Source organism: Salmo salar, chromosome ssa04 (genome assembly GCF_905237065.1).
Source record: "Salmo salar chromosome ssa04, Ssal_v3.1, whole genome shotgun sequence".
Taxonomy (NCBI): Eukaryota; Metazoa; Chordata; class Actinopteri; order Salmoniformes; family Salmonidae; genus Salmo; species Salmo salar.
Genome location: NC_059445.1, coordinates 63790690 through 63818509, shown reverse-complemented (window position 1 = coordinate 63818509; position 27820 = coordinate 63790690).

Genomic DNA, 27820 nt, shown 5'->3' with positions numbered 1-27820 from the left:
CTTCTACTTCAATAACAAATGTTGGTTTGGTTCCAAATAATCCATAGTTATATCCAAATAGCGGCGTTTTGTTGTGCGTTCAAGACACTATCCGAAGGGTAACGAAGGGTGACGCGCCCGGCGCGTTTCGTGACAAAAAATTAAAAAATATTCCCTTACCGTACTTCGAAGCATGTCAAACGCTGTTTAAAATCATTTTTTAATGGATTTTTCTCGTAAAAAAGCGATAATATTCCGACCGGGAGTCGTTGTTTTTGTTCAAAGACTGAAAATGAAAACATGGAGTCGTCTCGTGCACGCGCGCACCAGTCTCATTGTTCTCAGATCGACCACTTACCAAATGCGCTACTGTTTTTCAGCCATGGCCTGCAAAGTCATCATTCAACGTTCTGGCGCCTTCTGAGAGCCTATGGGAGCATTAGAAAATGTCAGGTTACAGCAGAGCTCCCTTGTTTTGGATAGAGATGATCAAGAAGGCCAAGAAATGGTCAGAGAGGGCGCTTCCTGTTTGGAATCTTCTCAGGTTTTGGCCTGCCAAATGAGTTCTGTTATACTCACAGACACCATTCAAACAGTTTTAGAAACTTTGGAGTGTTTTCCATCCAAAGCTAATAATTATATGCATATTCTAGTTTCTGGGCAGGAGTAATAATCAGATTAAATCGGTCACGTTTTTTATCCGGCCGTGAAAATACTGCCCCCTATCCATAACAAGCTAACCGGTGCCTGTATGCAGCCTCGCTACTTTTATAGCCTCGCTACTGTATATAGCCTGTATTTTTACTTTTGTTTTATTTCTTTATCTACCTATTGTTCACCTAATACCTTTTTTGCACTATTGGTTAGAGCCTGTAAGTAAGCATTTCACTGTAAGGTCTACACCTGTTGTATTCGGCGCACGTGACAAATAACCTTTGATTTGAACCGATGCTTCAGGTCCACAAAGGCTTTGTCGACAGCTGGAGACCATTTGAACGGTACCTTGGGGGAGGTGACTGCCGAGAGGGGGGCTACCAGGGTGCTGTAATCCCGAATGAAACGGGATTAGAAGTTTGCAAACCCAAGAAATCGTTGCAACTGCACCCTGGACGTTGGTTCAGGCCAATCCACCACTGCTTTCACCTTTCCAGGATCCATCTGAACATTTCCCTCAGCAATGGCATATCCCAGAAAGGTGATAGAAGAGCGGTGGAACTCACACTTTTCGGCTTTCATGAACAATTGGTTCTCCCGGAAGCGCTGAATGACCTGTTTGACATGGAGTACATGTTCTTGGGCAGATCGGGGAAAAAACATGTCGTCCAGGTAGACGAACACAAACCGGTTTAGCATGTCCCGAAGCACATCATTGACCAAAGCCTGGAAGACAGCGGTGAGTCCAAATGGCATGACCTGGTACTCATAATGTCCACTGGTTGTGTTGAAGGCTGTCTTCCGCTCATCCCCCTCGCGTATCCAAACCAGGTGGTAGGCATTCCGAAGGTCCAACTTGGAAAACATTGTAGCCCCCTGGAGAGGTTCAAACGCCGAGGAGAGGAAGGGTGTGCCAATTTTTGACAGTGATATCGTTAAGTGTCTTGTCCTTCTCCACAAAGAAAAACCCTGCATCGGCAGGAGATGCAGAAGGAAGGACGGCCCCAGTGGCCAGAGACTCCTGTATGCACTCCTCCATAGCTTTGGTCTCTGGTTCAGACAGAGAATACAACCGACCCCGAGGTGGTGGAGTGCCTGGGAGAAGGTCACTGGCACAATCATAAGGATGGTGCGGGGGAAGGGAAGTAGCACGTGCCTTACTGAACATTTCCAGGAGATCATGATATTCAGTAGGAATAGCATAGACATCCACTGTCTTGCTAATATCCTGAAAAGGATGACTTGGGGATGGTTGTGCTGCTTGAAAGCAGTGGGAATGGCAAAAATGACTCCAACCCAGGATGGAGCTTGTGGTCCAGTCAATCACAGGATTGTGTTTTTGTAGCCAGGAAAATCCCAACACAACCAGAACATGGGGAGATGTAATGAGGAGGAACTGTATGGTCTCACTGTGGTTACCAGAAACCCGTAATTGAACGGTCACAGTACTATGGGTGACTTCCCCTATAGAGCGGCCGTCCAATGCCCTAGCATCCATGGGCACAGAGAGAGGCTGAGTGGGAATACCAAGCTCTGAAGCAATAGTGGCATCCATTAAACTCTCATCAGCCTCAGAGTCATTGAGCACTCGGAGAGACTTAGATTGGTCTCCCCACAGCACAAGAGCAAAAAAGGGTGTGTGGGTGATGGGAATTAGGGAACTCCCAGCCTGACTCCCCATGGTACTGGTACCCACTAGAGACAAGGGTTTCCTAATAGGGCAGGTAGCTATAAAATGTCCTGCCCATCCACAGTACAGACAACAGTTATTATTCATCCACTGTGAGCGCTCACAAACTGATAGCCTAGGTCTTCCCAACTGCTTCCCAACTGCTCAGGAGTATCCAACTCACCCAGCTGAGGTTCACGAGAGAGCTCAGGTGACTTCGACTCCTCTTGGAAGAGCTGCCTTCAGAAACTTCTGGATTCCATAGGAGGTGAACTTGCCATATTGGGTGCACAAGTGTGCCCGAGACCAGACCTCCTCTCACTCTTGCGTTCCCTTAGACGTCCATCAATTTTAATGGTTAAGGCGATAAGAGAATCGAGGTCCACCGGCAGTTCCCGAGCAGCTAGCTCATCCTTTACCTCCTCAGATAATCCGTGCAGAAAAGTATCAAAAAGATACTCTGGATTCCAGGCACTCTTGGCGGCCAACGTGCGAAAGTCCACTGCATAGTCTGTTACACTAAGGGAATTTTGACGTAAGTCAAGCCGTTTGCTGGCCGCCTTTCTACCAGATACCGGAGACTCAAACTTTTCTCACCTCTGCCATGAATTCCTCCAAATGACCACAAATGGCAGATTGTACCAGGATTCCCCGAATATCGCTCTGGAGGTAAGTGGGGTTCACGGGGAGTTGGGATAGGCTGTACAAACTCACCACAGATAGGGAAAATAATTACTGGGTGATTGGGGTTTTTCAGAGGTGGCAGACAGTCAGACATCTAACTCTCTGATTTGCTCCATAATAGCCTTTAACCCATGGTCGTGGCGTTCCGTCAAGGAACTGAGCCATTCCAAAAGGCCCTGTAGCAACTCCCGATGTCTCCCGGCAAGGAGACAGGTGAAACTGATCAGGGTGTGACACACGGCAGTTGGAACCAAAAATCTCAAATTTGGACCTCCTCCTCCATGCTTCACGGTGGGAACCATCCGTTCCCCTACTCTGCGTCTCACCAAGACACGGCGGTTGGAACCAAAATCACAAGTTTGGACTCATCAGACCAAAGGACAGATTTCCACCAGTCTAATATCCATTGCCTGTGTTTCTTTGCACACGCAAGTCTGTTTTTCTTATTGGTGTCATTTAGTAGTGGTTTCTTTGCAGCAATTCAACCATGAAGGCCTGATTCACGCAGTCTCCTCTGAACAGTTGATGTTGAGATGTCTGTTACTTAAACTCTGTGAAGCATTTATTTGGGCTGCAATCTGAGGTGCAGTTAACTCTAATGAACGTATTCTCTGCAGCAGAGGTAACTCTGGGTCTTCCTTTCCTGTGTCTGTCCTCATGAGAGCCAGTTTCATCATAGCACTTGATGGTTTTTGCGACTGCACTTGAAAAAATGTTCAAAGTTCTTGAAGTTTTCCGAATTGACTGACCTTCATGTCTTAAAGTGATGATGGACTGTCATTTCTCTTTGCTTATTTGAGCTGTTCTTGTCTTAATATTAACTTATCCCTATTTGGTAAAAGACTATCTTCTGTATACCAACCTTACCTTGTCACAAAACAACTGACTGACTCAAACACATTAAGAAGGAAAGAAATTACACAAATAACTTTTAACAAGGCACACCTGTTAATTGAAATGCATTCCAGGTGGCTACCTCATGAAGCTTGTTGAGAGAATACCAAGAGTGTGCAAAGCTATCATTAAGGCAAAGGATGGCTATTTGAATAATCTCAAATATAACATATATTTTGATTTGTTTAACACTTTTTTGGTTACTACATGATTCCATGTGTTATTTCATAGTTTTGATGTCTTCACCATTTTACAATGTAGAGAATAGTAAAAATAAAGAAAAACCCTTGAGTTAGTAGGTGTCCAAACTTTTGACTGGTACTGTATGTAGAATCATATAACACCTAGTATGAAGAATATATCATTAGCCAGTGCGAGTGAGGATAGGAGACACTTAAAATGTTTGCTGTCTGTTGGTTGACAGTATTAGTAGTAGCTTCTTTGGACATCACCTCAAGGGTCCCTCAGTAATTCAAGCTAGTATTCCCACAGTTTATGCTCTGGCAATTGAAGGCCCTGGTCTGCAAGGGGCTTCAGTGGGCAATCCAGTTTGACAAATGGCCAAAGTGACAGCACTCTGTCACAAACTCACACAACAACTCAGCGATAGCTCGCTCTACCCAGTAGTGGTGCCTGCCTCTCTAAATGATGAAACAGGAGACAAAGTAATAGATGCGACCTGGAGACAGGCCCAAGAGAGGTCAAACAATTGTACCTGTCAGAAGCTGTATATTCTTGCCAAGCCCCCTCGAGGACTCCTCAGAATGCATGACCTTCGATTACTCTGCTAGAGTATATCCCTTCCCCACTTTGCTCTTCAGCTAATTAGTCAAAAGTAACAAGAAAGACTAGCCTTTATTAGCTTTGGAATGCAATCAATCACTGCCGTGCAGTTAATTGGTACGGAAAAAGGGCAGAGCTAATTGTCCACTGAAATGTACTTCCAGCCAATCAGTTTCATTATCTCGGCACAGGCCAGATGCTAAATTAGATGCAATGAAGTTATACATGTAGTTGTTTGCACGTTTTGGGAGGCAATGTGAGATGTGCTTATCTCTTTGATACTACATATCCTTGAGCCTCGGCTTGATTCGTTTTTACTTTGATTTATGGATTAGTTGCGTGATCCCGACAGGTTTTTATTTTTTCATGATGTACAAATCGAATACCAATATACAGTGGGGTCTGAAATTATTGATACCCTTGATAAAGATGAGCAGTAATGACTGTATAAAGTAAATAATTCAAATACTGAGCTATATTATTGCATGCAATTTTTCTTTGAAAATATTGGCTGGGTTGTGTTTAGGAGGATGCACGGCTCTCGACCTTCACCTCTCCCGAGTCCTCTCCTAAACTGCAAACACATCCAACAAGTTTGAAAGTATATACTGAAGAGCTGCGCTACAGTGCAATAGAAATTTAAAGGCAATGTTCCCGCACTGCATATGTCGGCTCAATCGGAAATTACCTTTACATTTCAATCGCGCTACAGTGCTGAACTTAAGCAATATGGATTGAATCCCTACCATAGCAACAATCTTTAATGCAAAAGTAAAATCTAATAATCTAATAAATAATGCATGTACTCACTACAAAACCTTGCCACAGACATTGATTAGATTAGAGAGGCAGAGATGCTGGTTCAAATCCCAGGGCTGATGTGGAAAATCTGGAGGGAGTATTTGTGACCCCTGATTTTGAAGTCATGTCAGTCAAATTTGTTATAGTTCCAACTTGTCTGTGAGGCCTCTTTTAGAGTGAAGGCCTTTTGATCAGGTATGCGCTACTTACAAAACACAAAGACTCAGTAAGGCTTTGACAAGTCACAACTGATCCTGCTTGAAAAAGCCTACAATTGAAACATACATTCAGACATAAGATTCTGTATGCTGACGTGTTATCAAAAGTGAGCTTTTAATGCTGTAAGCAACACAAACATAGCGCCCGAGGCTAGTGCTAGGCAGGGATGTTATACATTATGCGAGAGTGAGTCTAATCACAAATACAGATATTGTGAATGTATTGTAATATCATTTGTTTTTGTCCTGTTGCATTAGCCATATACTATGACGGACTTTGTGTGTAATCATAAAAACATTGTCAAAGTGATTTTTATAGGCTCCAAGCTTGATCTGAGGATGAAAGGTATTTGTCCTTGCTCTACCACATCTTCAAAAACATTCACAGTAATATTTTACATCCAGTTGCAGGTTTGTGCTTCCCTTTTAATGTTTCCCTTTGATTTTCCTATTACCAGGTGATGAAATGACTTCTCTGTGCTTACTTACCTTGAATGCTTGGGATGGAATGCAATGCATCCTGTTGTTGCTTTCTTTCTGAAGACACTTCTACACTTGGTTTAGAGCTACAAAACTTTTGTACAGTTTAAAGCAACATCATGCTCCCAGGAATTTGGTTAGCCAAGTCATTCTCACAGTAGAGGTTAGGCTATATGACCCAAAACTGAGGACATATTAGTGTTAAACTGTAGCCATTTGAAATCTTACAGGAAAAAAAGTATTTCGTACCTACAACTCACAACAAGTCTGCAGTAACAAACACATGTAGAGATTAATTTCACTAGGTTTGAGTTGAAATCTAAGGAGAATTTACCAATCAAAATATGAGGTCTACCAGGCTACAAACTGATGAGTTTGCAGTAGGCTAACCTTTCCACGATTCAGTCCACTGTGAAATTATGTTGTTAGCCTCCAGTGTGGGTAGCCTACCTGATGAATTTGCTGAGGTGGAGAGTAAAGTGCTGGGTGGCCACAGTTCAGGTAGGGTAAGGAGAAGTACTTCAGGGAGTGGGCGCTAACAACTAGATCTCGATTCCCTCTAGAAGCTAGAGACCTATGCTATTCCCACTGTCTGGCCAAATCCACACAGTGGCACAGTGTTGCTTATAGTTCCATGGAATTATAGTTTCTCTGACTTCCTCTAACCACCCTTTACACTGAAACTTTTCAGTTAGAAATGTATTTTTCATGAATGAAACACTGATATAAACCACGTGTTTATTTGGTGTTTAGTAAACACGGAGATGTCTATCTGACCACCTCCATGGTCACACATCGTTTAATGTTTCTCACATCTCATGACCTTATTGCAATCTTGATTTCATAGCAAAAATAAAAACAGCACTCTGTGGTCTATCTATTCAACATCCTGCTCTCCATCTCTCTGCTGTCTGTCTGTGGACTGTGGATACTGAGAGAATGATTTCACCCGTCATGCCCCAGTGCCTCCGTCGCCATACCATATGATGCATTAGGCTGAGAAAGAGTGAGAAACAGATAGCGAGACACAGGGACTGGAGTCATTGTGTGGGCTAAATACTGTCCCCCCGAAGCCTCGGCGCAATTACTCTTCCCTCCACGTGCTGGGTTATCTGTTCCCTTGTACATGAAAGCAATAACGTCTTCAAAAGGGCAAAGGCAGACAGGGCTCTCTGCAGGGATGCAGAGCAAGCCAGCTTCGGGGAGTCTCTGTCAAGACACATTATCTCTGAGAATTAACAAGGAAAAGAAAGTATGCCAAAGACAATTTTTACACAAGACAGTCAACTAAAGGACTATTTTGGTAGGAAGAAGAAATCACACTCCATTTTGAAATTGTGTACTGCAGTAATGACCTGCAGCGGAATCTATGGGAGCAAACATCCTTACATGCAATCTCGATATTACCGATATGGGAGCTTCACTTATGCCGAAAAGGTAAAATTCACAACAACAAAATGGCCAAACAGTAAATAATGTCAAGGGCATTGGGCACATAAAATTGGAGACGGTGCTTAAATGCTTGCGTGACACAGAAAGAATGGTGGTACCCACACGGAGGGGAGATAAATTCCTTGTGTTCCCTCCTTGTCCTTTCCCCCGTTAACCTCCTCTTACTGGCTGCCTGTCCCGCTTGTCCGCGGTATCTAGCTGGTTTGCGTGATTGGTGGCAGGGAACACTGACAGATCCTCATTTTGTCAAAGCACTCCTGTCACAGTCGTTGGTGTTAATGCCTTGTAAAAAACAATTCCCCTTGTTCCGCTTCTCTGAAGCTTTCCAATAAACACAGGTTTATTCTAGATGGTTTGCCTTTCCAAAAGCGACCTGGCCCTGGACTCACGGGGAATTTGTGGTTTGAGATCGAATATACAGTGCATTCGGAAAGTATTCAGACCCCTTGACTTTTTCCACATTTTGGTACATTACAGCCTTATTCAAAAATGGATTCAATTGTTTTTTTCTTCTCATCAATCTACACACAATACACACAATACCCCCAAAACAGGTTTTTAGATGTTTTGCTGCACAGCAGCAAAAAGTCTCCAGATAAAGTCTCCAGATATGTTCCATCGGTTTCATGTCCGGGCTCTGGCTGGGCCACTCAAGGACATTCAGAGACTTGTCCCAAAGCCACTCCTTGTTTGTCTTGGCTGTGAGCTTAGGGTCGTTGTCCTGTTGGAATGTGAACCTCTGCCCCAGTTTGAGGTCCTGAGTGCTCTGGAGCAGGTTTTCATCAAGGATCTCTCTGTACTTTGCTCAGTACATCTTTCCCTCGATCCTGACTAGTCTCCCAGTCCCCGCCCATAAAAAACATCCCCATAGCATGATGCTACCACCACCATGCTTCACCGTAGGGATGGTGTCAGGTTTCCTGCAGATGTGACGCTTAGCATTCAGGCGAAAGAGTTCAATCTTGGTTTTATCAGACCAGATAATCTGAGAGTCCTTTAGGTGCCTTTTGGTAAACTCCAAGCAAGCTGTCATGTGCCTTTTACTGAGGAGTGATTTCTGTCTGGCCATGCTACCATAAAGGCCTGATTGGTGGAGTGCTGCAGTGATGGTTGTCCTTCTGGAAGGTTCTCCCATCTCCACAGAGGATCTCTGGAGCTCTGTCAGAATGACCATCGGGTTCTTGGTCACCTCCCTGATCAAGGCCCTTCTCCCCCGGGCGGCCAGCTACAGAAAGAGTCTTGGTGGTTCCAAACTTCTTCCATTTAAGAATGATGGAGGCCACTGTGTTCTTGGGGACCTTCAATTCTGCAGACATTTTTAGATCTGTGCCTCAACACAATCCTGTCTCGGGGCTCTACGGACAATTCCTTTGATCTCTTTGCTTGGTCTTTGCTCTGACATGCACTGTCAACTGTGGGACCTTATATAGACAGGAGTGTGCCTTTCCAAATCATGTCCAATCAATTGCCTTTACCACAGGTGGACTCCAATCAAGTTGTAGAAACATCTCAAGGATGATGAATGGAAACAGGATGTACCTGAGCTCAGATTTGAGTCTCATAACAAAGGATCTGAATACTTATGTAAATAAGGTATTTCTGTTTTTAATTTTTAATACATTTGCAAACATGTCAGAACCTGTTTTCGCTTTGTCATTATGGGGTATTGTGTGTAGATTGATGATGAAAAAAAGTTATTTAATCAATTTTAGAATAAGGCTGTCTGAATACTTCCCGAATGCACTATATACATTTGACTGAGACTTGGAGAACTGTCGGTTGTAAATTGTGTCTGCCGGATTGTAGGCTGTGTACTTTTAATTGCAAGTCAAATATGTTAGTTATTCCCATCTGAGCTGAGTGATATGGATGCCCATAGGTAATTTCCAGAATGAGACTGACTTACGGAGATGCTGTTACATGGTTACTGAACATAGTCTTCCATGGCTGTTTGCTGCAGTCTTTATCTAACTCCTTAGACCTGGGTCATCTCCACCCATTTGCTCTGCTCAGATGTTTCTCTAAAGGGGCAATGGCACAATACAAAACAAATACAGTCATGGATGTGTACAAAGATGTCAAAGATATGTCATATATTTACTCAATATTCTTTGGCTATTCATTATACATAAAAATACATGTATTTTTATGGCTGCCAAGTCCCAAAGGGACTATTATTTGCTGGGAACTACTGTATCAAACTTCTTCCAAATGTTTGCAAACGTCCATCTGGCTTGTGCATGCTTAGCAGTTTTGAATGTGCCTTGGGACTGAGCCACCTCATTTTCAAAGGGTAACTCTGAAACAAGTTTCCTCACTGGTGTTCATGGTACCGTTCACGTTTCACAGAAATATGAACGAACTAACAGTACTTTGATGTGACAGGGTTATATAGAGACGTTTAATGTAGGATCTTCATTTGATCACTCTGTTGCAGGCTGGCTCAAATTAAGATCTGTATGTTTGCAAGTGATGCCTCCTGTATTTTGGCATATGAATACCCAACCCCCTCCTACAGGTGGGTATACTCCATAACATTATCGATTCGTAACTGTCTCACCAGCTTGAGTAATGAAGGTGACTAGGGGGTGTATTATTTTTTAGGATACTGGTAATTAGGCTCAGTGGGCAACTGATGTTTGTGTGTGTGTGTATGTATAAATAGCACATCTCTGATGACACAGTTCTCTCTTCTACCTCTCTCTCACTTTTCTCTCGCTCCTTCCCTCTCTCTCTCTCTGCTTAGCAGGCATGAGTCTCCTACACTGTCAAAGCTTTAATCTGACAAGTTCCTGGACCACCTCTTCAGAGAGCTTAAATTGAAGGAAATTCAACAATACCTTTCCATTCTCCCCCCATCCTCTCCCCTCTCCCATCCTCGCCCCTCACTCGATCCTCTTCCCTCCCCGTCCTCTCCCCTCTCCCCTTGCCCCACCTCCCTTTCTTCCCTCTGTGAAACCTCCCTGAGACCCTTGGAGCTAAACCCAGAATAAAAACTGTCAACCTCCACTAGACAAAATACACAATATGCTTCCTTCTAATTAAGTACATTTCTCAGTTGTATTCTTATTAAAACATCTCCAGCTTGGACACTTTGGAAGCATTAAAGATCCTCACACTCACGCTTTTGAAAACCTTTAATAGCGGCTTAGGGAATAAAATTGGGTTTGCAGAGTTTTTTTCCTCTCCAAATCTCTTATCCCATGCGGAGAAAAGAGTAAATGACTCAGTTGGTGAGTCTATTAATTTCTCTGATGATTAAAAACTGCAGACTAGTCCACAAGAGTCTTCATTGGGAGCTGTTAGTGGCTAAATAGGGCATACAAATTTTTGTTTGAGGAGCAGTCCACTCTTTTTCTACCGCCAATTTTTTTTAATGCTAATTAACGTTGAGCTCTTGGATTGAGATCAGGTACAAGGCCGGAAGTTTAGGCATTTTAATCAAGCACTGCCCTTTAATGTGTGTTAATGACTTAACATCCAACACCACTGAGTATTACAAGTGGTGTCTTTAGGGGCATTGGTATTTGAGGGTCAGGGCAACCTTAGCCTTCCGAAGTCTGAGCACTTTAGTCTTTCGAATAAAAATAAATTGCCATTGTTTTCTAAAAACATTGTGAATGTGAGCGCCAGTTACTCTTTTCACTTAGTATAGAGGGAAAAACAATTTAGCTATCGTTAAATATATTTCCTACAATCTGTATAACAATCTGCAGACTTGTTTACGCTGCTGTGCGTTTTTGTGCCGATCTTACTTTGATACCTGACGGTTTTTTACTTTTTCATTACCGTATATTTTTACTTTTCCCTCACTCAACTTTTTTCATTCAACTTTTTCACCCCGGAGGTTTTATCTGGACATGGTTCGTCAGGACTTCAAACAGCCGAAGCTAAGTAACATTAACATGATGCCTTCTAATTGCAGTCGTTGTACTTATAATATACAGGAGAACGATCGCCTTACGGCAAGGATAGCTGTGCTGCAAGCCCAGCTTCAGACGCGATCGTTAGGCAAGGGCAATTTCAGTGTAGGAAAGGATGAAACAGCGTCTGTGCCACCAGTAAGTACAGATAGTAACGTTAGTATAAACCCCCTCGCACGGTCCCCGCAGCCGGACAACTTTCTCATGGCTTCTGGAGGGAAACGCTGTAGGAATGCTCAACCGGTGTCGCTTATTCAGCCGACAGAAACTTTCAACCGGTTCTCCCCATTAAGCGAGTCGGAGTCGGAGGCCGAGACTTCTCTGGTCTCTACTCCTCCCGCTGTGGGGTCTGAGACGCCGACGGCTCCCACCATTGGCTCTGACAAATTGAAAACCCTAGTCATTGGCGACTCCATTACCCGCAGTATTAGACTTAAAACTAATCATCCAGCGATCATACACTGTTTACCAGGGGGCAGGGCTACCGACGTTAAGGCTAATCTAAAGACGGTGCTGGCTAAAGCTAAAACTGGCGAGTGTAGAGAGTATAGAGATATTGTTATCCACGTCGGCACCAACGATGTTAGGATGAAACAGTCAGAGGTCACCAAGCGCAACATAGCTTCAGCGTGTAAATCAGCTAGAAAGATGTGTCGGCATCGATTAATTGTCTCTGGCCCCCTCCCAGTTAGGGGGAGTGATGAGCTCTACAGCAGAGTCTCACAACTCAATTGCTGGTTGAAAACTGTTTTCTGCCCCTCCCAAAAGATAGAATTTGTAGATAATTGGCCCTCTTTCTGGGACTCACCCACAAACAGGACCAAGCCTGGCCTGTTGAGGAGTGACGGACTCCATCCTAGCTGGAGGGGTGCTCTCATCTTATCTACGAACATAGACAGGGCTCTAACTCCTCTAGCTCCACAATGAAATAGGGTGCAGGCCAGGCAGCAGGCTGTTAGCCTGCCTGCCAGCTTAGTGGAGTCTGCCACTAGCACAGTCAGCGTAGTCAGCTCAGCTTTCCCCATTGAGACCGTGTCTGTGCCTCGATCTAGGTTGGGCAAAATTAAAAATGGCGGTGTTCGCTTTAGCAATCTCACTAGTATAAAGACCTCCTCCATTCCTGACATTATTGAAAGAGATTGTGATACCTCACATCTCAAAATTGGGTTACTTAATGTTAGATCCCTCACTTCCAAGGCAGTTATAGTCAATGAACTAATCACTGATAATAATCTTGATGTGATTGGCCTGACTGAAACATGGCTTAAGCCTGATGAATTTACTGTGTTAAATGAGGCCTCACCCCTGGTTACATTAGTGACCATACCCCCGTGCATCCGGCAAAGGCGGAGGTGTTGCTAACATTTACGATAGCAAATTTCAATTTACAAAAAAAAAACAACAATGACGTTTTCGTCTTTTGAGCTTCTAGTCATGAAATCTATGCAGCCTACTCACTCACTTTTTATAGCTACTGTTTATAGGCCTCCTGGGCCATATGCAGTGTTCCTCACTGAGTTCCCTGAATTCCTATCGGATCTTGTAGTCATAGCAGATAATATTCTAATTTTTGGTGACTTTAACATTCACATGGAAAAGTCCACAGACCCACTCCAAAAGGCTTTCGGAGCCATCATCGACTCAGTGGGTTTTGTCCAACATGTCTCTGGACCTACTCACTGCCACAGTCATACTCTGGACCTAGCTTTGTCCCATGGAATAAATGTTGTGGATCTTAATGTTTTTCCTCATAATCCTGGACTATCGGACCACCATTTTATTATGTTTGCAATTGCAACAAATAATCTGCTCAGACCCCAACCAAGGAGCATTAAAAGTCGTGCAATAAATTCTCAGACAACCCAAAGATTCCTTGATGCCCTTCCAGACTGCCTCTGCCTACCCAAGGACGTCAGAGGACAAAAATCAGTTAACCACCTAACCGAGGAACTCAATTTAACCTTGCGCAATACCCTAGATGCAGTTGCACCCCTAAAAACTAAAAACATCTGTCATAAGAAACTAGCTCCCTGGTATACAGAAAATACACGAGCTCTGAAGCAAGCTTCCAGAAAATTGGAACGGAAATGGCGCCACACCAAACTGGAAGTCTTCCGACTAGCTTGGAAAGACAGTACCGTGAGGTATCGAAGAGCCCTTACTGCTGCTCGATCATCCTATTTTTCCAACTTAATTGAGGAAAATAAGAACAATCCGAAATTTCTTTTTGATACTGTCGCAAAGCTAACTAAAAAGCAGCCTTCGCAAATGGAGGATGGCTTTCACTTCAGCAGTAATAAATGTATGAACTTCTTTGAGGAAAAGATCATGATCATTAGAAAGCAAATTACAGACTCCTCTTTAAATCTGGGTATTCCTCCAAAGCTCCATTGTCCTGAGTCTGCACAACTCTGCCAGGACCTAGGATCAAGGGAGATACTAAAGTGTTTTAGTACTATATCCCTTGACGCAATGATGAAAATAATCATGGCCTCCAAACCCTCAAGCTGCATACTGGACCCTATTCCAACTAAACTACTGAAAGAGCTGCTTCCTGTGCTTGGCCCTCCTATGTTGAACATAATAAACGGTTCTCTATCCACCGGATGTGTACCAAGCTCACTAAAAGTGGCAGTAATAAAGCCTCTCTTGAAAAAGCCGAATCTTGATCCAGAAATTATAAAAAACTATCGGCCTATATCGAATCTTCCATTCCTCTCAATTTTTTTTGAAAAAGCTGTTGCACAGCAACTCACTGCCTTCCTGAAGACAAACAATGTATACGAAACGCTTCAGTCTGGTTTTAGACCCCATCATAGCACTGAGACTGCACTTGGGAAGGTGGTAAATGACCTTTTAATGACGTCAGACCGAGGCTCTGCATCTGTCCTCGTGCTCCTAGATCTTAGTGCCGCTTTTGATACCATCGATCACCACATTCTTTTGGAGAGATTGGAAACCCAAATTGGTCTACATGGACAAGTTCTGGCCTGGTTTAGATCTTATCTGTCGGAAAGATATCAGTTTGTCTCTGTGAATGGTTTGTCCTCTGACAAATCAATTGTACATTTCGGTGTTCCTCAAGGTTCCGTTTTAGGACCACTATTGTTTTCACTATATATTTTACCTCTTGGGGATGTCATTCGAAAACATAATGTTAAATTTCACTGCTATGCGGACGACACACAGCTGTACATTTCAATGAAACATGGTGAAGCCCCAAAATTGCCCTCGCTAGAAGCCTGTGTTTCAGACATAAAGAAGTGGATGGCTGCAAACTTTCTACTTTTAAACTCGGACAAAACAGAGATGCTTGTTCTAGGTCCCAAGAAACAAAGAGATCTTCTGTTGAATCTGACAATTAATCTGGATGGTTGTACAGTCGTCTCAAATAAAACTGTGAAGGACCTCGGCGTTACTCTGGACCCTGATCTCTCTTTTGAAGAACATATCAAGACTGTTTCAAGGACAGCTTTTTTCCATCTACGTAACATTGCAAAAATCAGAAATTTTCTGTCCAAAAATGACGCAGAAAAATTAATCCATGCTTTTGTTACTTCTAGGCTGGACTACTGCAATGCTCTACTTTCCGGCTACCCGGATAAAGCACTAAATAAACTTCAGTTAGTGCTAAATACGGCTGCTAGAATCCTGACTAGAACCAAAATATTTGATCATATTACTCCAGTGCTAGCCTCCCTACACTGGCTTCCTGTTAAGGCAAGGGCTGATTTCAAGGTTTTACTGCTAACCTACAAAGCATTACATGGGCTTGCTCCTACCTATCTTTCCGATTTGGTCCTGCCGTACATACCTACACGTACGCTACGGTCACAAGACGCAGGCCTCCTAATTGTCCCTAGAATTTCTAAGCAAACGGCTGGAAGTAGGGCTTTCTCCTATAGAGCTCCATTTTTATGGAATGGTCTGCCTACCAATGTGAGAGACGCAGACTCAGTCTCAACCTTTAAGTCTTTACTGAAGACTTATCTCTTCAGTAGGTCCTATGATTAAGTATAGTCTGGCCCAGGAGTGTGAAGAGGAACGGAAAGGCTGGAGCAACGAACCGCCCTTGCTGTCTCTGCCTTGCCGGTTCCCCTCTTTCCACTGGGATTCTCTGCCTCTAACCCTTTTACAGGGGCTGAGTCACTGGCCTACTAGTGTTCTTCCATGCCGTCCATGGGAGGGGTGCGTCACTTGAGTGGGTTGAGTCACTGACATGGTCTTCCTGTCTGGGTTGGCGCCCCCCCCCTTGGGTTGTGCCATGGCGGAGATCGTTGTGGGCTATACTCGGCCTTGTCTTAGGACGGTAAGTTGGTGGTTGGAGACATCCCTCTAGTGGTGTGGGGGCTGTGCTTTGGCAAAGTGGGTGGGGTTATATCCTGCCTGTTTGGCCCTGTCCGGGGTATCATCGGATGGGGCCACAGTGTCTTCTGATCCCTCCTGTCTCAGCCTCCAGTATTTATGCTGCAGTAGTTTATGTGTCAGGGGGCTAGGGTCAGTCTGTTACATCTGGAGTATTTCTCTTGTCTTATCCGGTGTCCTGTGTGTATTTAAATATGCTCTCTCTAATTCTCTCTTTCTCTCTTTCTGTCTTTCTCTCGGAGGACCTGAGCCCTAGGACCATGCCTCAGGACTACCTGGTATGATGACTCCTTGCTGTCCCCAGTCCACCTGGCCGTGCTGCTGCTCCAGTTTCAACTGTTCTGCCTGCGGCTATGGAACCCTGACCTGTTCACCGGACGTGCTTGTTGCACCCTCGACAACTACTATGATTATTATTATTTGACCATGCTGGTCATTTATGAACATTTTAACATTTTAACATTTTGACCATGTTCTGTTATAATATCCACCCTGCACAGCCAGAAGAGGACTGGCCACCCCTCATAGCCTGGTTCCTCTCTAGGTTTCTTCCTAGGTTTTTGCCCTTTCTAGGGAGTTTTTCCTAGGGAGTTTTTCCTAGCCACCGTGCTTCTTTCACATGCTTTGCTTGCTGTTTGGGGTTTTAGGCTGGGTTTCTGTACAGCACTTTGAGAATATCAGCTGATGTACGAAGGGCTATATAAAAATACATTTGATTTGATTTGATTTGATAACCGCTCCTTACAGACTTATTTTCTTGGTTGTAGTTGACACAAATAACAACAGTTATATTGATACATATGAGTTGACCCAGATGCATAAGGACAATAAATACATTTAAGTAAATTATAGTTAATTTCAACTCTCCCAAATACTTATTTACATTTACATTTTAGTCATTTAGCAGACGCTCTTATCCAGAGCGACTTACAAATTGGTGGATTCACCTTATAATATCCAGTGGAACAACCACTTTACAATAGTGCATCTAAATCTTTTAAGGGGGGGGGATTAGAAGGATTACTTTATCCTATCCCAGGTATTCCTTAAAGAGGTGGGGTTTCAGGTGTCTCCGGAAGGTGGTGATTGACTCCGCTGTCCTGGCGTCGTGAGGGAGCTTGTTCCACCATTGGGGTGCCAGAGCAGCGAACAGTTTTGACTGGGCTGAGCGGGAACTGTGCTTCCTCAGAGGTAGGGAGGCGAGCAGGCCAGAGGTGGATGAACGGAGTGCCCTTGTTTGGGTGTAGGGCCTGATCAGAGCCTGAAGGTACGGAGGTGCCGTTCCCCTCACAGCTCCGTAGGCAAGCACCATGGTCTTGTAGCGGATGCGAGCTTCGACTGGAAGCCAGTGGAGAGAGCGGAGGAGCGGGGTGACGTGAGAGAACTTGGGAAGGTTGAACACCAGACGGGCTGCGGCGTTCTGGATGAGTTGTAGGGGTTTAATGGCACAGGCAGGGAGCCCAGCCAACAGCGAGTTGCAGTAATCCAGACGGGAGATGACAAGTGCCTGGATTAGGACCTGCGCCGCTTCCTGTGTGAGGCAGGGTCGTACTCTGCGAATGTTGTAGAGCATGAACCTACAGGATCGGGTCACCGCCTTGATGTTGGTGGAGAACGACAGGGTGTTGTCCAGGGTCACGCCAAGGCTCTTAGCACTCTGGGAGGAGGACACAAGGGAGTTGTCAACCGTGATGGCGAGATCATGGAACGGGCAGTCCTTCCCCGGGAGGAAGAGCAGCTCCGTCTTGCCGAGGTTCAGCTTGAGGTGGTGATCCGTCATCCACACTGATATGTCTGCCAGACATGCAGAGATGCGATTCGCCACCTGGTTGTCAGAAGGGGGGAAAGGAGAAGATTAATTGTCTGTCATCTGCATAGCAATGATATGAGAGGCCAAGTGACTTGGTGTATAGCGAGAATAGGAGTGGGCCAAGAACAGAGCCCTGGGGGACACCAGTGGTGAGAGCACGTGGTGCGGAGACAGATTCTCGCCACGCCACCTGGTAGGAGCGACCTGTCAGGTAGGACGCAATCCAAGCGTGCGCGGTGCCGGAGATGCCCAGCTCGGAGAGGGTGGAGAGGAGGATCTGATGGTTCACGGTATCAAAGGCAGCAGATAGGTCTAGAAGGATGAGAGCAGAGGAGAGAGAGTTAGCTTTAGCAGTGCGGAGAGCCTCCGTGACACAGAGAAGAGCAGTCTCAGTTGAATGCCCAGTCTTGAAACCTGACTGATTAGGATCAAGAAGGTCATTCTGAGAGAGATAGCAAGAGAGCTGGCCAAGCACGGCGCGTTCAAGAGTTTTGGAGAGAAAGGAAAGAAGGGATACTGGCCTGTAGTTGTTGACATCGGAGGGATCGAGTGTAGGTTTTTTTCAGAAGGGGTGCAACTCTCGCTCTCTTGAAGACGGAAGGGACGTAGCCAGCGGTCAAGGATGCGTTGATGAGCGAGGTGAGGTAGGGGAGAAGGTCTCCGGAAATGGTCTGGAGAAGAGAGGAGGGGATAGGGTCAAGTGGGCAGGTTGTTGGGCGGCCGGCCGTCACAAGACGCGAGAGTTCATCTGGAGAGAGAGGGGAGAAAGAGGTCAAAGCACAGGGTAGGGCAGTGTGAGCAGGACCAGCAGTGTCGTTTGACTTAGCAAACGAGGATCGGATGTCGTCAACCTTCTTTTCAAACTGGTTGACGAAGTCATCCGCAGAGAGGGAGGAGGGGGGGAGGGGGAGGAGGATTAAGGAGGGAGGAGAAGGTAGCAAAGAGCTTCCTAGGGTTAGAGGCAGATGCTTGGAGTTTAGAGTGGTAGAAAGTGGCTTTAGCAGCAGAGACAGAAGAGGAAAATGTAGAGAGGAGGGAGTGAAAGGATGCCAGGTCCGCAGGGAGGCGAGTTTTCCTCCATTTCCGCTCGGCTGCCCGGAGCCCTGTTCTGTGAGCTCGCAGTGAGTCGTCGAGCCACGGAGCAGGAGGGGAGGACCGAGCCGGCCTGGAGGATAGGGGACAGAGGAAATCAAAGGATGCAGAGAGGGAGGAGAGGAGGGTTGAGGAGGCAGAATCAGGAGATAGGTTGGAGAAGGTTTGAGCAGAGGGAAGAGATGATAGGATGGAAGAGGAGAGAGTAGCGGGAGAGAGAGAGCGAAGGTTGGGACGGCGCAATACCATCCGAGTAGGGGGAGAGTGAGAAGTGTTGGATGAGAGCGAGAGGGAAAAGGATACAAGGTAGTGGTCGGAGACTTGGAGGGGAGTTGCAATGAGATTAGTGGAAGAACAGCATCTAGTAAAGATGAGGTCAAGCGTATTGCCTGCCTTGTGAGTAGGGGGGGAAGGTGAGAGGGTGAGGTCGAAAGAGGAGAGGAGTGGAAAGAAGGAGGCAGAGAGGAATGAGTCGAAGGTAGACGTGGGGAGGTTAAAGTCACCCAGAACTGTGAGAGGTGAGCCATCCTCAGGAAAGGAACTTATCAAGGCGTCAAGCTCATTGATGAACTCTCCAAGGGAACCTGGAGGGCGATAAATGATAAGGATGTTAAGCTTGAAAGGGCTGGTAACTGTGACAGCATGGAATTCAAATGAGGAGATAGACAGATGGGTCAGGGGAGAAAGAGAGAATGTCCACTTGGGAGAGATGAGGATTCCAGTGCCACCACCCCGCTGGCTCGATGCTCTAGGGGTATGCGAGAACACGTAGTCAGACGAGGAGAGAGCAGTAGGAGTAGCAGTGTTATCTGTGGTGATCCATGTTTCCGTCAGCGCCAGGAAGTCTAGGGACTGGAGGGTAGCATAGGCTGAGATGAACTCAGCCTTGTTGGCCGCAGACCGGCAGTTCCAGAGGCTGCCGGAGACCTGGAACTCCACGTGGGTCGTGCGCGCTGGGACCACCAGGTTAGAGCGGCAGCGGCCACGCGGTGTGGAGCGTTTGTATGGCCTGTGCAGAGGAGAGAGAACAGGGATAGGCGGACACATAGTAGACAAGCTACAGAAGAGGCTACGCTAATGCAAATGAGATTGGAGTGACAAGTGGACTACACGTCTCGAATGTTCAGGAAGTTAAGCTTACGTTGCAAAAATGTTATTGACTAAAATGATACAGTACTGCTGGCTGGTGGAGTAGGCTAGCTAGCAGTGGCTGCGTTGTTGACTTTGAACGTGTAGCTGGCTAGGTAACCTCGGTAGTTTCAGTACTACACCTTGTCATGATACAAAGCAACTTTGTAGCTAGCTAGCTAACATAACACTAATCAAGACGTTCCTTGTAGTGTATTTAGTTTCAACAATGCTGCTCGTCGGTAATAGTTGGCTAGGTTAGGAAAAATGGCGTCGCGGGGGACGGAAATAGCTGGCTAGCTAACCTCGATGGCTGGCTAGCTAACAATTATCAATTAACAATTATCAAGCTATGACAAAGACAACTAGGTAGCTCGCTAGGTAACACTGCACTAGTCAAATCGTTCCGTTGTGAAGTGTTAGTAACTACAGCGCTGCTAGTCGGTAACGGATGGCTATCTGGCAGTGGGTTAATGATGACTAGGTGTGTTGAGTAAGTCTGGCGCCGCGTCGCGGCTGGCTAGCCCACCTCGATAATACTCAAACTCAAGCTACACAATTATCTTAGATACAGAGACAGCACAGACAACTATGTAGCTGGCTAACTAACACTACTTATTTCCCTCATTAAAATGCAAATCAATTTATAACATTTTTGACATGCGTTTTTTGGGATTTTTGTTGTTGTTATTCTGTCTCTCACTGTTCAAATAAACCTACCATTAAAATTATAGACTGACCATTTCTTTGTCAGTACAAAATCAGCAGGGGATCAAATACTTTTTTCCCTCACTGTATGAATGTAAATAGCATAAAAATAGAACAGCTCCCTCTTCCCCCATACACAACCACCCACACCAAATCATGTCAAACTGCACTAACAGAGTGTCACCGACAGCAAATTGTCATGGTCACTCCTGACATGAAGGCTGATATCGCAGCATATCACACTGTATGTAGAATCCAACACACTTGAATAGGAATCGTGATCTACCTGTGCCTTTCTGGACATCGATCGAAGGTGTCATCTCAAGAGCGCATTGAGCGCATTGAGCAAGGGCAGTTACAGAAGAGTGCATTGAGCAAAGGCAGTTACAGAAGAGTGCATTGAGCAAAGGCAGTTACAGAACTACTTAGTAGACAGAGCAATACGCTCTCATAGGGGAGAATCATAACTCCCAGCATCTGACCTCTGGAGCTGGAGATGCTGTTCAGGCATCAGAACACTTTGAAGTCCAATAATGAGGATGACTGCGAACACAGCTGTCTGTAAATACATCAAGGCAACATTATAGCTCTCACTCAACATGAATAAGAAAACAAAACAGACAGCGGGATTGACAAACTGAATCCTTTGATATTCACCAGTTTGTTGACAGATACTGATGTACTTGACTGACTGTGAATATGCTGTCAGCGTTTGTGCACACATGCGCGCCTATTTGCCCGCACACATGTTCAGGTTTAAGGCTTTCTGAACACACGTTATTTTTGGAATACCTATTGGATTCAAATTGTAAATGAGGACAGGCGTCCAAATCCTTTGGTTTCTGACTACAAATGTTAAGTGTGTCTTACTATCATATCCCCATCACTGCCATTTGATTGGGAAACAGAAAACAACAACAACCCACCATCCAAACAAATGGTGCCCCAGAAGAGGAATGCAAACAAAATCTCTAAATGCAAAAATGAAGCCTCGTATTTGAGTGAAGTCAGGGACCTGGAGTCATGTCAAGACTCCCCTTCATTTCATCTTGGTGCCAGCCACATAACCAGATGTCCAGCAACATGGCTGTGTGTGTCTGGCCCCTTTGTGGATCCTGCCAAAGGATGTGGGAATAATTCAAAAATAGTGCTTGATGGCCAGGGCCTGGTTGGGTCCCTCTACTTTCAGCACAGGCACAAACACAAACGGTTACACACAAACAGTTACACACACACACGCCATATGCACACACAGACAGAAACAAATGCTTGAATGCACAGGCAAACAATAAACACACTTACACAAACACATTGACACACTCACACTGCGTGTAGCTGAGCCCCTCTCTGATGAGAAGCAGTGGGGGTGGGTGGACCAGAGTGAGTCCTGCTGGGGCGGCATCCACAACCTGCTGCAGGGTGGGAGAACGGGCAGTGAAGATTGGATATAGGTGGAGGTAGGGGAGAGGACAGGAGGAAGAAGGGTCAGTGTGTGTGTGTGTGTGTGTGCGTGCGTGCGTGCGTGCGCATGCGTACAAATCCACACACTACTACAGTTGCCTAGCTAATAGAGACTAACAGACAGAAAGAGATTGTATTTATTTTGATATCATTATTGCTCCCATTCATCGAGGACTGTTGGCATCAGATGTTGCACTTCAGGAGAATTACATATTTCAGGAAAAATTGGAAAGGATTTAACAGCATGTCTGCTACAGATAGACATTACAAATAAAGCCCCTTTGAATGTTTCCAACCAGTAAGAGCTCCATTGGGATGAATGGACCTTGTTATTTCTCTTTCTCTCTTGAATCCCTCTTAATTTACTGTTGTGTTGGAGGATATGGTTCCAATCATTAATCAATAAGGGACAAATGGAGAGAGAGGGAGAAAAGATAAAAGGGAGGGAAGGATAGAAACTCTGATTAATTAATCTTGTTCTTGGAGGACATGTCTAATTGTAAGATTCATTAAGTTGATATTCAGGCCTCCCATGTATTGTGCTAAATGTCAATACAATGGCTGGCAGACATTGAGACAAGATAATTTTTTCCTGTTGGAAAAAACAGGATGCCTTGGTGACCTTTACGATCATTCAGAGATACCAATGAGTAATCAATTACATTTTCAATCTAACCGATGCAGCACTAATAAGTCATAATAACTTGTTTATTCAATGCCATTCATTTTAACCTCCCATAAATATAGGAGAGACATAAGACAATTATTCAGGTTATAATTTAAGTAGCATCAGATTTTTTTTGGAATAAGGCTTTTCAGTAAGGACCTTGTTACATAAATGTTCACTCCCCAATATGTTATTCACAATAGAACGCTATATATAGGAGGAAATAGTGGAGAAGGCTTCCAAATGGGGATGTGCAGGGATAGAGGTGGATGTTGCTGTCTGTACCCAGGTTGGCCACTAGAAGGAGCTCTGGTGCCTGAGATCTCTCCCTGTGATGTTCAGAGGGATAGAAGTAGACAGAGGTATGAGTTAGTGTGTTTACGAAAAAAAACGCCTTCTAAACCTTCATCTCCAGTGTTTGCAGTGCATTATCTACCACATGTCTCTGATGTAGACGGCTTTATTGCATACATACACCATTGCCTGTACTGGACTATCTCTGATAATTGGAAACCAGTGATAATCTCAATGTATTGAATGAAGGCAATTGAGTACACATTTCCACAAGACATGCACCCTACCTCCACACACACACACGTACACACCTTGTATGTGTACATGTAGGCATGCAGTACATCTGATGCAGTAAGGCTAACAGGAGAAAATTGCCGTGTTTACAATGTAGATCCCAATGTGATATACAGTACATCAACATCAGTGACACAAATGTTTACACTAGATGTAATACCAACAGCATGTGATATCTGTATATGAGTCAGGTGTGGTAGATTGTCTTCAATGTCCAGTAACACTTCTGTGATCTGATGAGAACTCCCATTCTGTCTCTGTTGAATGTACAGCAAATTAGGGCATAACATTTTTATAATGCATTTAACAATAAAGGTATAATTTTTGAGGGCATTGTTTGATGGCACATACTTCCTATGCAGGTAGTACATAACTGTTGGTGCAATGATCGTGCAGAGGGGTTTTTCCACACAATGAGCGAGCACACAGCACTCACTCTCACTCTGCCTGTGCCCTAGCATTGGAGGGCAAATACTTCCTATTCCTATCGCTCCCTGACGTCCCTTCATGTCAGCTCATTACCTTTATCTGCGCGAGGAGCGATCAGAAAAAAATGTCCTCTCACATCCTGTGGATTCGGAGCAGTACGCCTTTTGCACGGGGGCCTCTGGGGCACTGTGAGGGGTCACACCTCCAATTCCCGAGTCAGGCATACTCATTGGTGAGTCGTGTGAGGAGCTGTTGATTTATCACTCTGATTAAAGAAGGCGAGACAGAGATTGTGTTTTTTTTTGTTCCTGGGTTCCTTTGGTTGGCCACACCCCCGTTAGCATATTAGCGTTAGGGGGTAGTTTTGCATTAACAAGAAAACAACTGTGTAGTTTAAACTGAACTCTATGTGGAATTGTTATCACCCCATTTATTTTTTATGTAAGCATATCACCTTTATAAAATATTAGTATGCTCCATGCTAGTGTCGTCCAGCTGGGAATCAACAATAATTTCACAACATGATTTTGGCAGTTAACAAAACCCAGAAAACTTAGCAATAAAGAATTGTATTTTCTTGGGTTGTTTGTGTCCTCGCGTACACCTAATTGGCACTAGATAGTAAACAAACAAACAAACATAACACACTCATCCATATTTCACTCCATTAAGCAGAAAAATAATTTTAACCAAAAATTAAACCTGTGACTGACTCAGACCTGCTACAACTGACCGCAAAGGTATTGCTCAGTGAATGTCTTTTGGATGACTGAGCATTTAGTTGTGTAGACTTGTAAAACAAGTTTCACATTTGAAGTCTACATTTTCTTACAGTTAAACATCTTCCATTTTCTTTTAGAGATGTTTTTGAGTGTACATTTACGTGGAACATCGCTATTGGTCCTGTAAATTAATCATTAAACACTTACCAGTTTAACCTGAAGTGGCGTTAAATTGAAAGTTGAATAATTTTAACACATTTGTCAGGAACTCTATGAATGCAGGAGGGGTGAAGTCAGGCGCAGGAGACCAAGGTACGTGAACACACGTTTAATAGACACCAGTCCAAAATGCCGAACACAAGGCAGGGAACAAGGAATCCAACAATAGGCAAAAACACCCAAACCGAGTCAGGACACAGCCCAGGAAACCCGTATGCACAAAATGAATGAAAGGCAGAGAGAAAAAAACAATCCCCAACCCTAACATAGTAGACACAAATATCTTGGTATTTTCAACTCTACTGATTGTTCTGTCACAAAAACTGTTGTGTTAAATAGCGAATGTGCCCGCTCTGATCCTGTCATGCTCATCAAAAGGAGTAGACCAAGGTGCAGCGTGCGTAGAGTTCCACATGTTTTAATAAATGAAACTCACCAAAACAAATACAGAACTGCCGACCGCCGCTGAAGACTCCGGACTGCAGGCCGCCGCTGAAGACTCCGGACTGCAGGTCGCCGCTGGAGACTCCGGACTGCAGGCCGCCGCTGGAGGCTCCGGACTGCAGACCGCCGCTGAAGGCTTTGGATTGCAGGCCGCCGCTGGAGGCTCCGGACTGCAGGCCGCCGCTGGATGCTTTGGACTGCAGACCGTCGCTGGAGGCTCCGGACTGGGGGACGTCGCTGGAGGCTCCGGACTGGGGAACGTTGCTGGAGGCTCCGGACCGGGGGACTTCACTGTAGGCTCTGTGCCATGGATCATCACTACAGGTTCCGCACCATGGATCATCACTGGAGGCTTCTTGCCATGAATCATTGCTGGAGACTCCGGGCCATGGATCATCACTGGAGGCTTTGTGCCATGGATTATCACTGGAGGCTCCAGGCCATGGATTATCACTGGAGGCTTCGTGCCATGGATCATCCCTACAGGCTCCGGGCCATGGATTATCACTGGAGGCTCCGGGCCATGGATTATCACTGGAGGCTTCGTGCCATGGATCATCCCTACAGGCTCCGGGCCATGGATCATCACTGGAGGCTTCGTGCCATGGATCATCCCTACAGGCTACGGGCCATGGATCATCACTGGAGGCTTCTTTCATGGAGCTGGAACAGGTCTCACCGGACTGAGGAGACGCACTGGAGACCGGATGCGCAGAGCTGGCACAGGGTATACTGGGCCGTGGAGGCGCACTGGAGGTCTGGAGCTTAGGGCTGGCACAACCCGTCCTGGCTGGATGTTTACTTTAGCCCGGCAAGGGCGGAGCGCTGGCACAGGACGAACTGGGCTGTGCAGGCGCACTGGCGACACAGTGCGCAGAACTGGCGCAGGATATACTGGGCCGTGGAGGCGCACTGGAAGTCTGGAGCATATGGCTGGCACAACCCAGCTTTGCTGAATGCTCAACCCAGCTCGACAACTGCAGGGCGCGGGCACAGATCGCACCGGCCTGTGAGTGCGCACTGGCGACACAGTGCGCATCACCGCATAGCAAGGTGCTTGCCTCGTCACTCGCTCCCCATGGTAAGCACGGGGAGTTGGCTCAGGTCTCCACCCTGACTCTGCCAAACTCCCCGTGTGCCCCCCCCCCAAATCATTTTGGCGGCTGCCTCTCGAGCTTCCTTCGTTGCCGTGCCTCCCGATCTCGTCGCTGTTCCTCCCTCGCTGCTTCCACCTGTTCCCATGGGAGGCGATCCCTTCCGGCCTGGATCTCCTCCCACGTACAGGATTCTTTGCCATCCAGGATGTACTCCCATGTCCACCTCGTCTTCCCCGTAGGCTCACGCTGCTTGGTCTTCTTGTGATGAGATCTTCTGTCAGGAACTCTATGTATGTAGGAGGGGTGAAGTCAGGCGCAGGAGACCAAGGTACGTGAACACACGTTTAATAGACACCAGTCCAAAATGCCGAACACAAGGCAGGGAACAAGGAATCCAACAATAGGCAAAAACACCCAAACCGAGTAGGGACACAGCCCAGGAAACCCATATGCACAAATGAATGAAAGGCAGAGAAAAAATCAATCCCCAATCCTAACATAGTAGACACAAATATCTTGGTATTTTCAACTCTACTGATTGTTCTGTCACAAAAACTGTTGTGTTAAATAGCGAATGTGCCCACTCTGATCCTGTCACGCTCATCAAAAGGAGTAGACCAAGGTGCAGCGTGCGTAGAGTTCCACATGTTTTAATAAATGAAACTCACCAAAACAAATACAGACGCAAACAAAACGTGAAGTAATGGTGTGCTCACAGGCACAACACAAAAACAAGATCCCACAATTCAAGGAGGGAAAAAAGGCTGCCTAAGTATGGTTCCCAATCAGAGACAACGATGGACAGCTGCCTCTGATTGGAAACCACACTCAGCCAAAACAAAGAAATAGAAAAACTAGATTGCCCACCCCACATCACACCCTGACCTAACCAAACTAGAGGAAAATAAACATCTCTAAGGTCAGGGCGTGACACATTTCATCGGATGCCCTCATTATACATGCATTGACAAACTTTAATTGGGAATTTAAGCTGGATGTACCTAGCTTTAGCTCAGTTGTTATTGTTTTTATGGATCTCTTTTTCTTACAATGGAGTTATTGTTAAATGAGGAGAGTGGAGAAATTAAACTGAGTCTATCCTAATTCACCTGCCGTGAGCGAAAGGTACACTTACTGTTCTCCAGTAATTGGAAAAGTTAGGTTTCCATGGAGAACAAATTACAAATTGTCCCTCCAGCCAGACACTTACAGCACACTTTAATTACATTCAAATAATGTAAATCAAACAAATAAGGAAAAAGCTGTAATGATAATGGCCATACAAAAACAGAACACTTAGGACTCTATTCAATCTGTAAAACTGAAGCATTACAGATTCCGCAATAGAAATGTAAAGGTAATATGCAGAGTTTACCGTGAATGCCGTCTCCACTAAAACGTGAACATGGTGGCTTTTAAATTTCAATCACCCTGTAAAGCTGAATTACCGCTATGCGTATTGAATAGAGCCCTTAAATGCCATGCCTATTGAATCCTCTTAATGTTTAACACATGTGAACTCACAATGCTTTAATGCTCAGAAAATAACATTT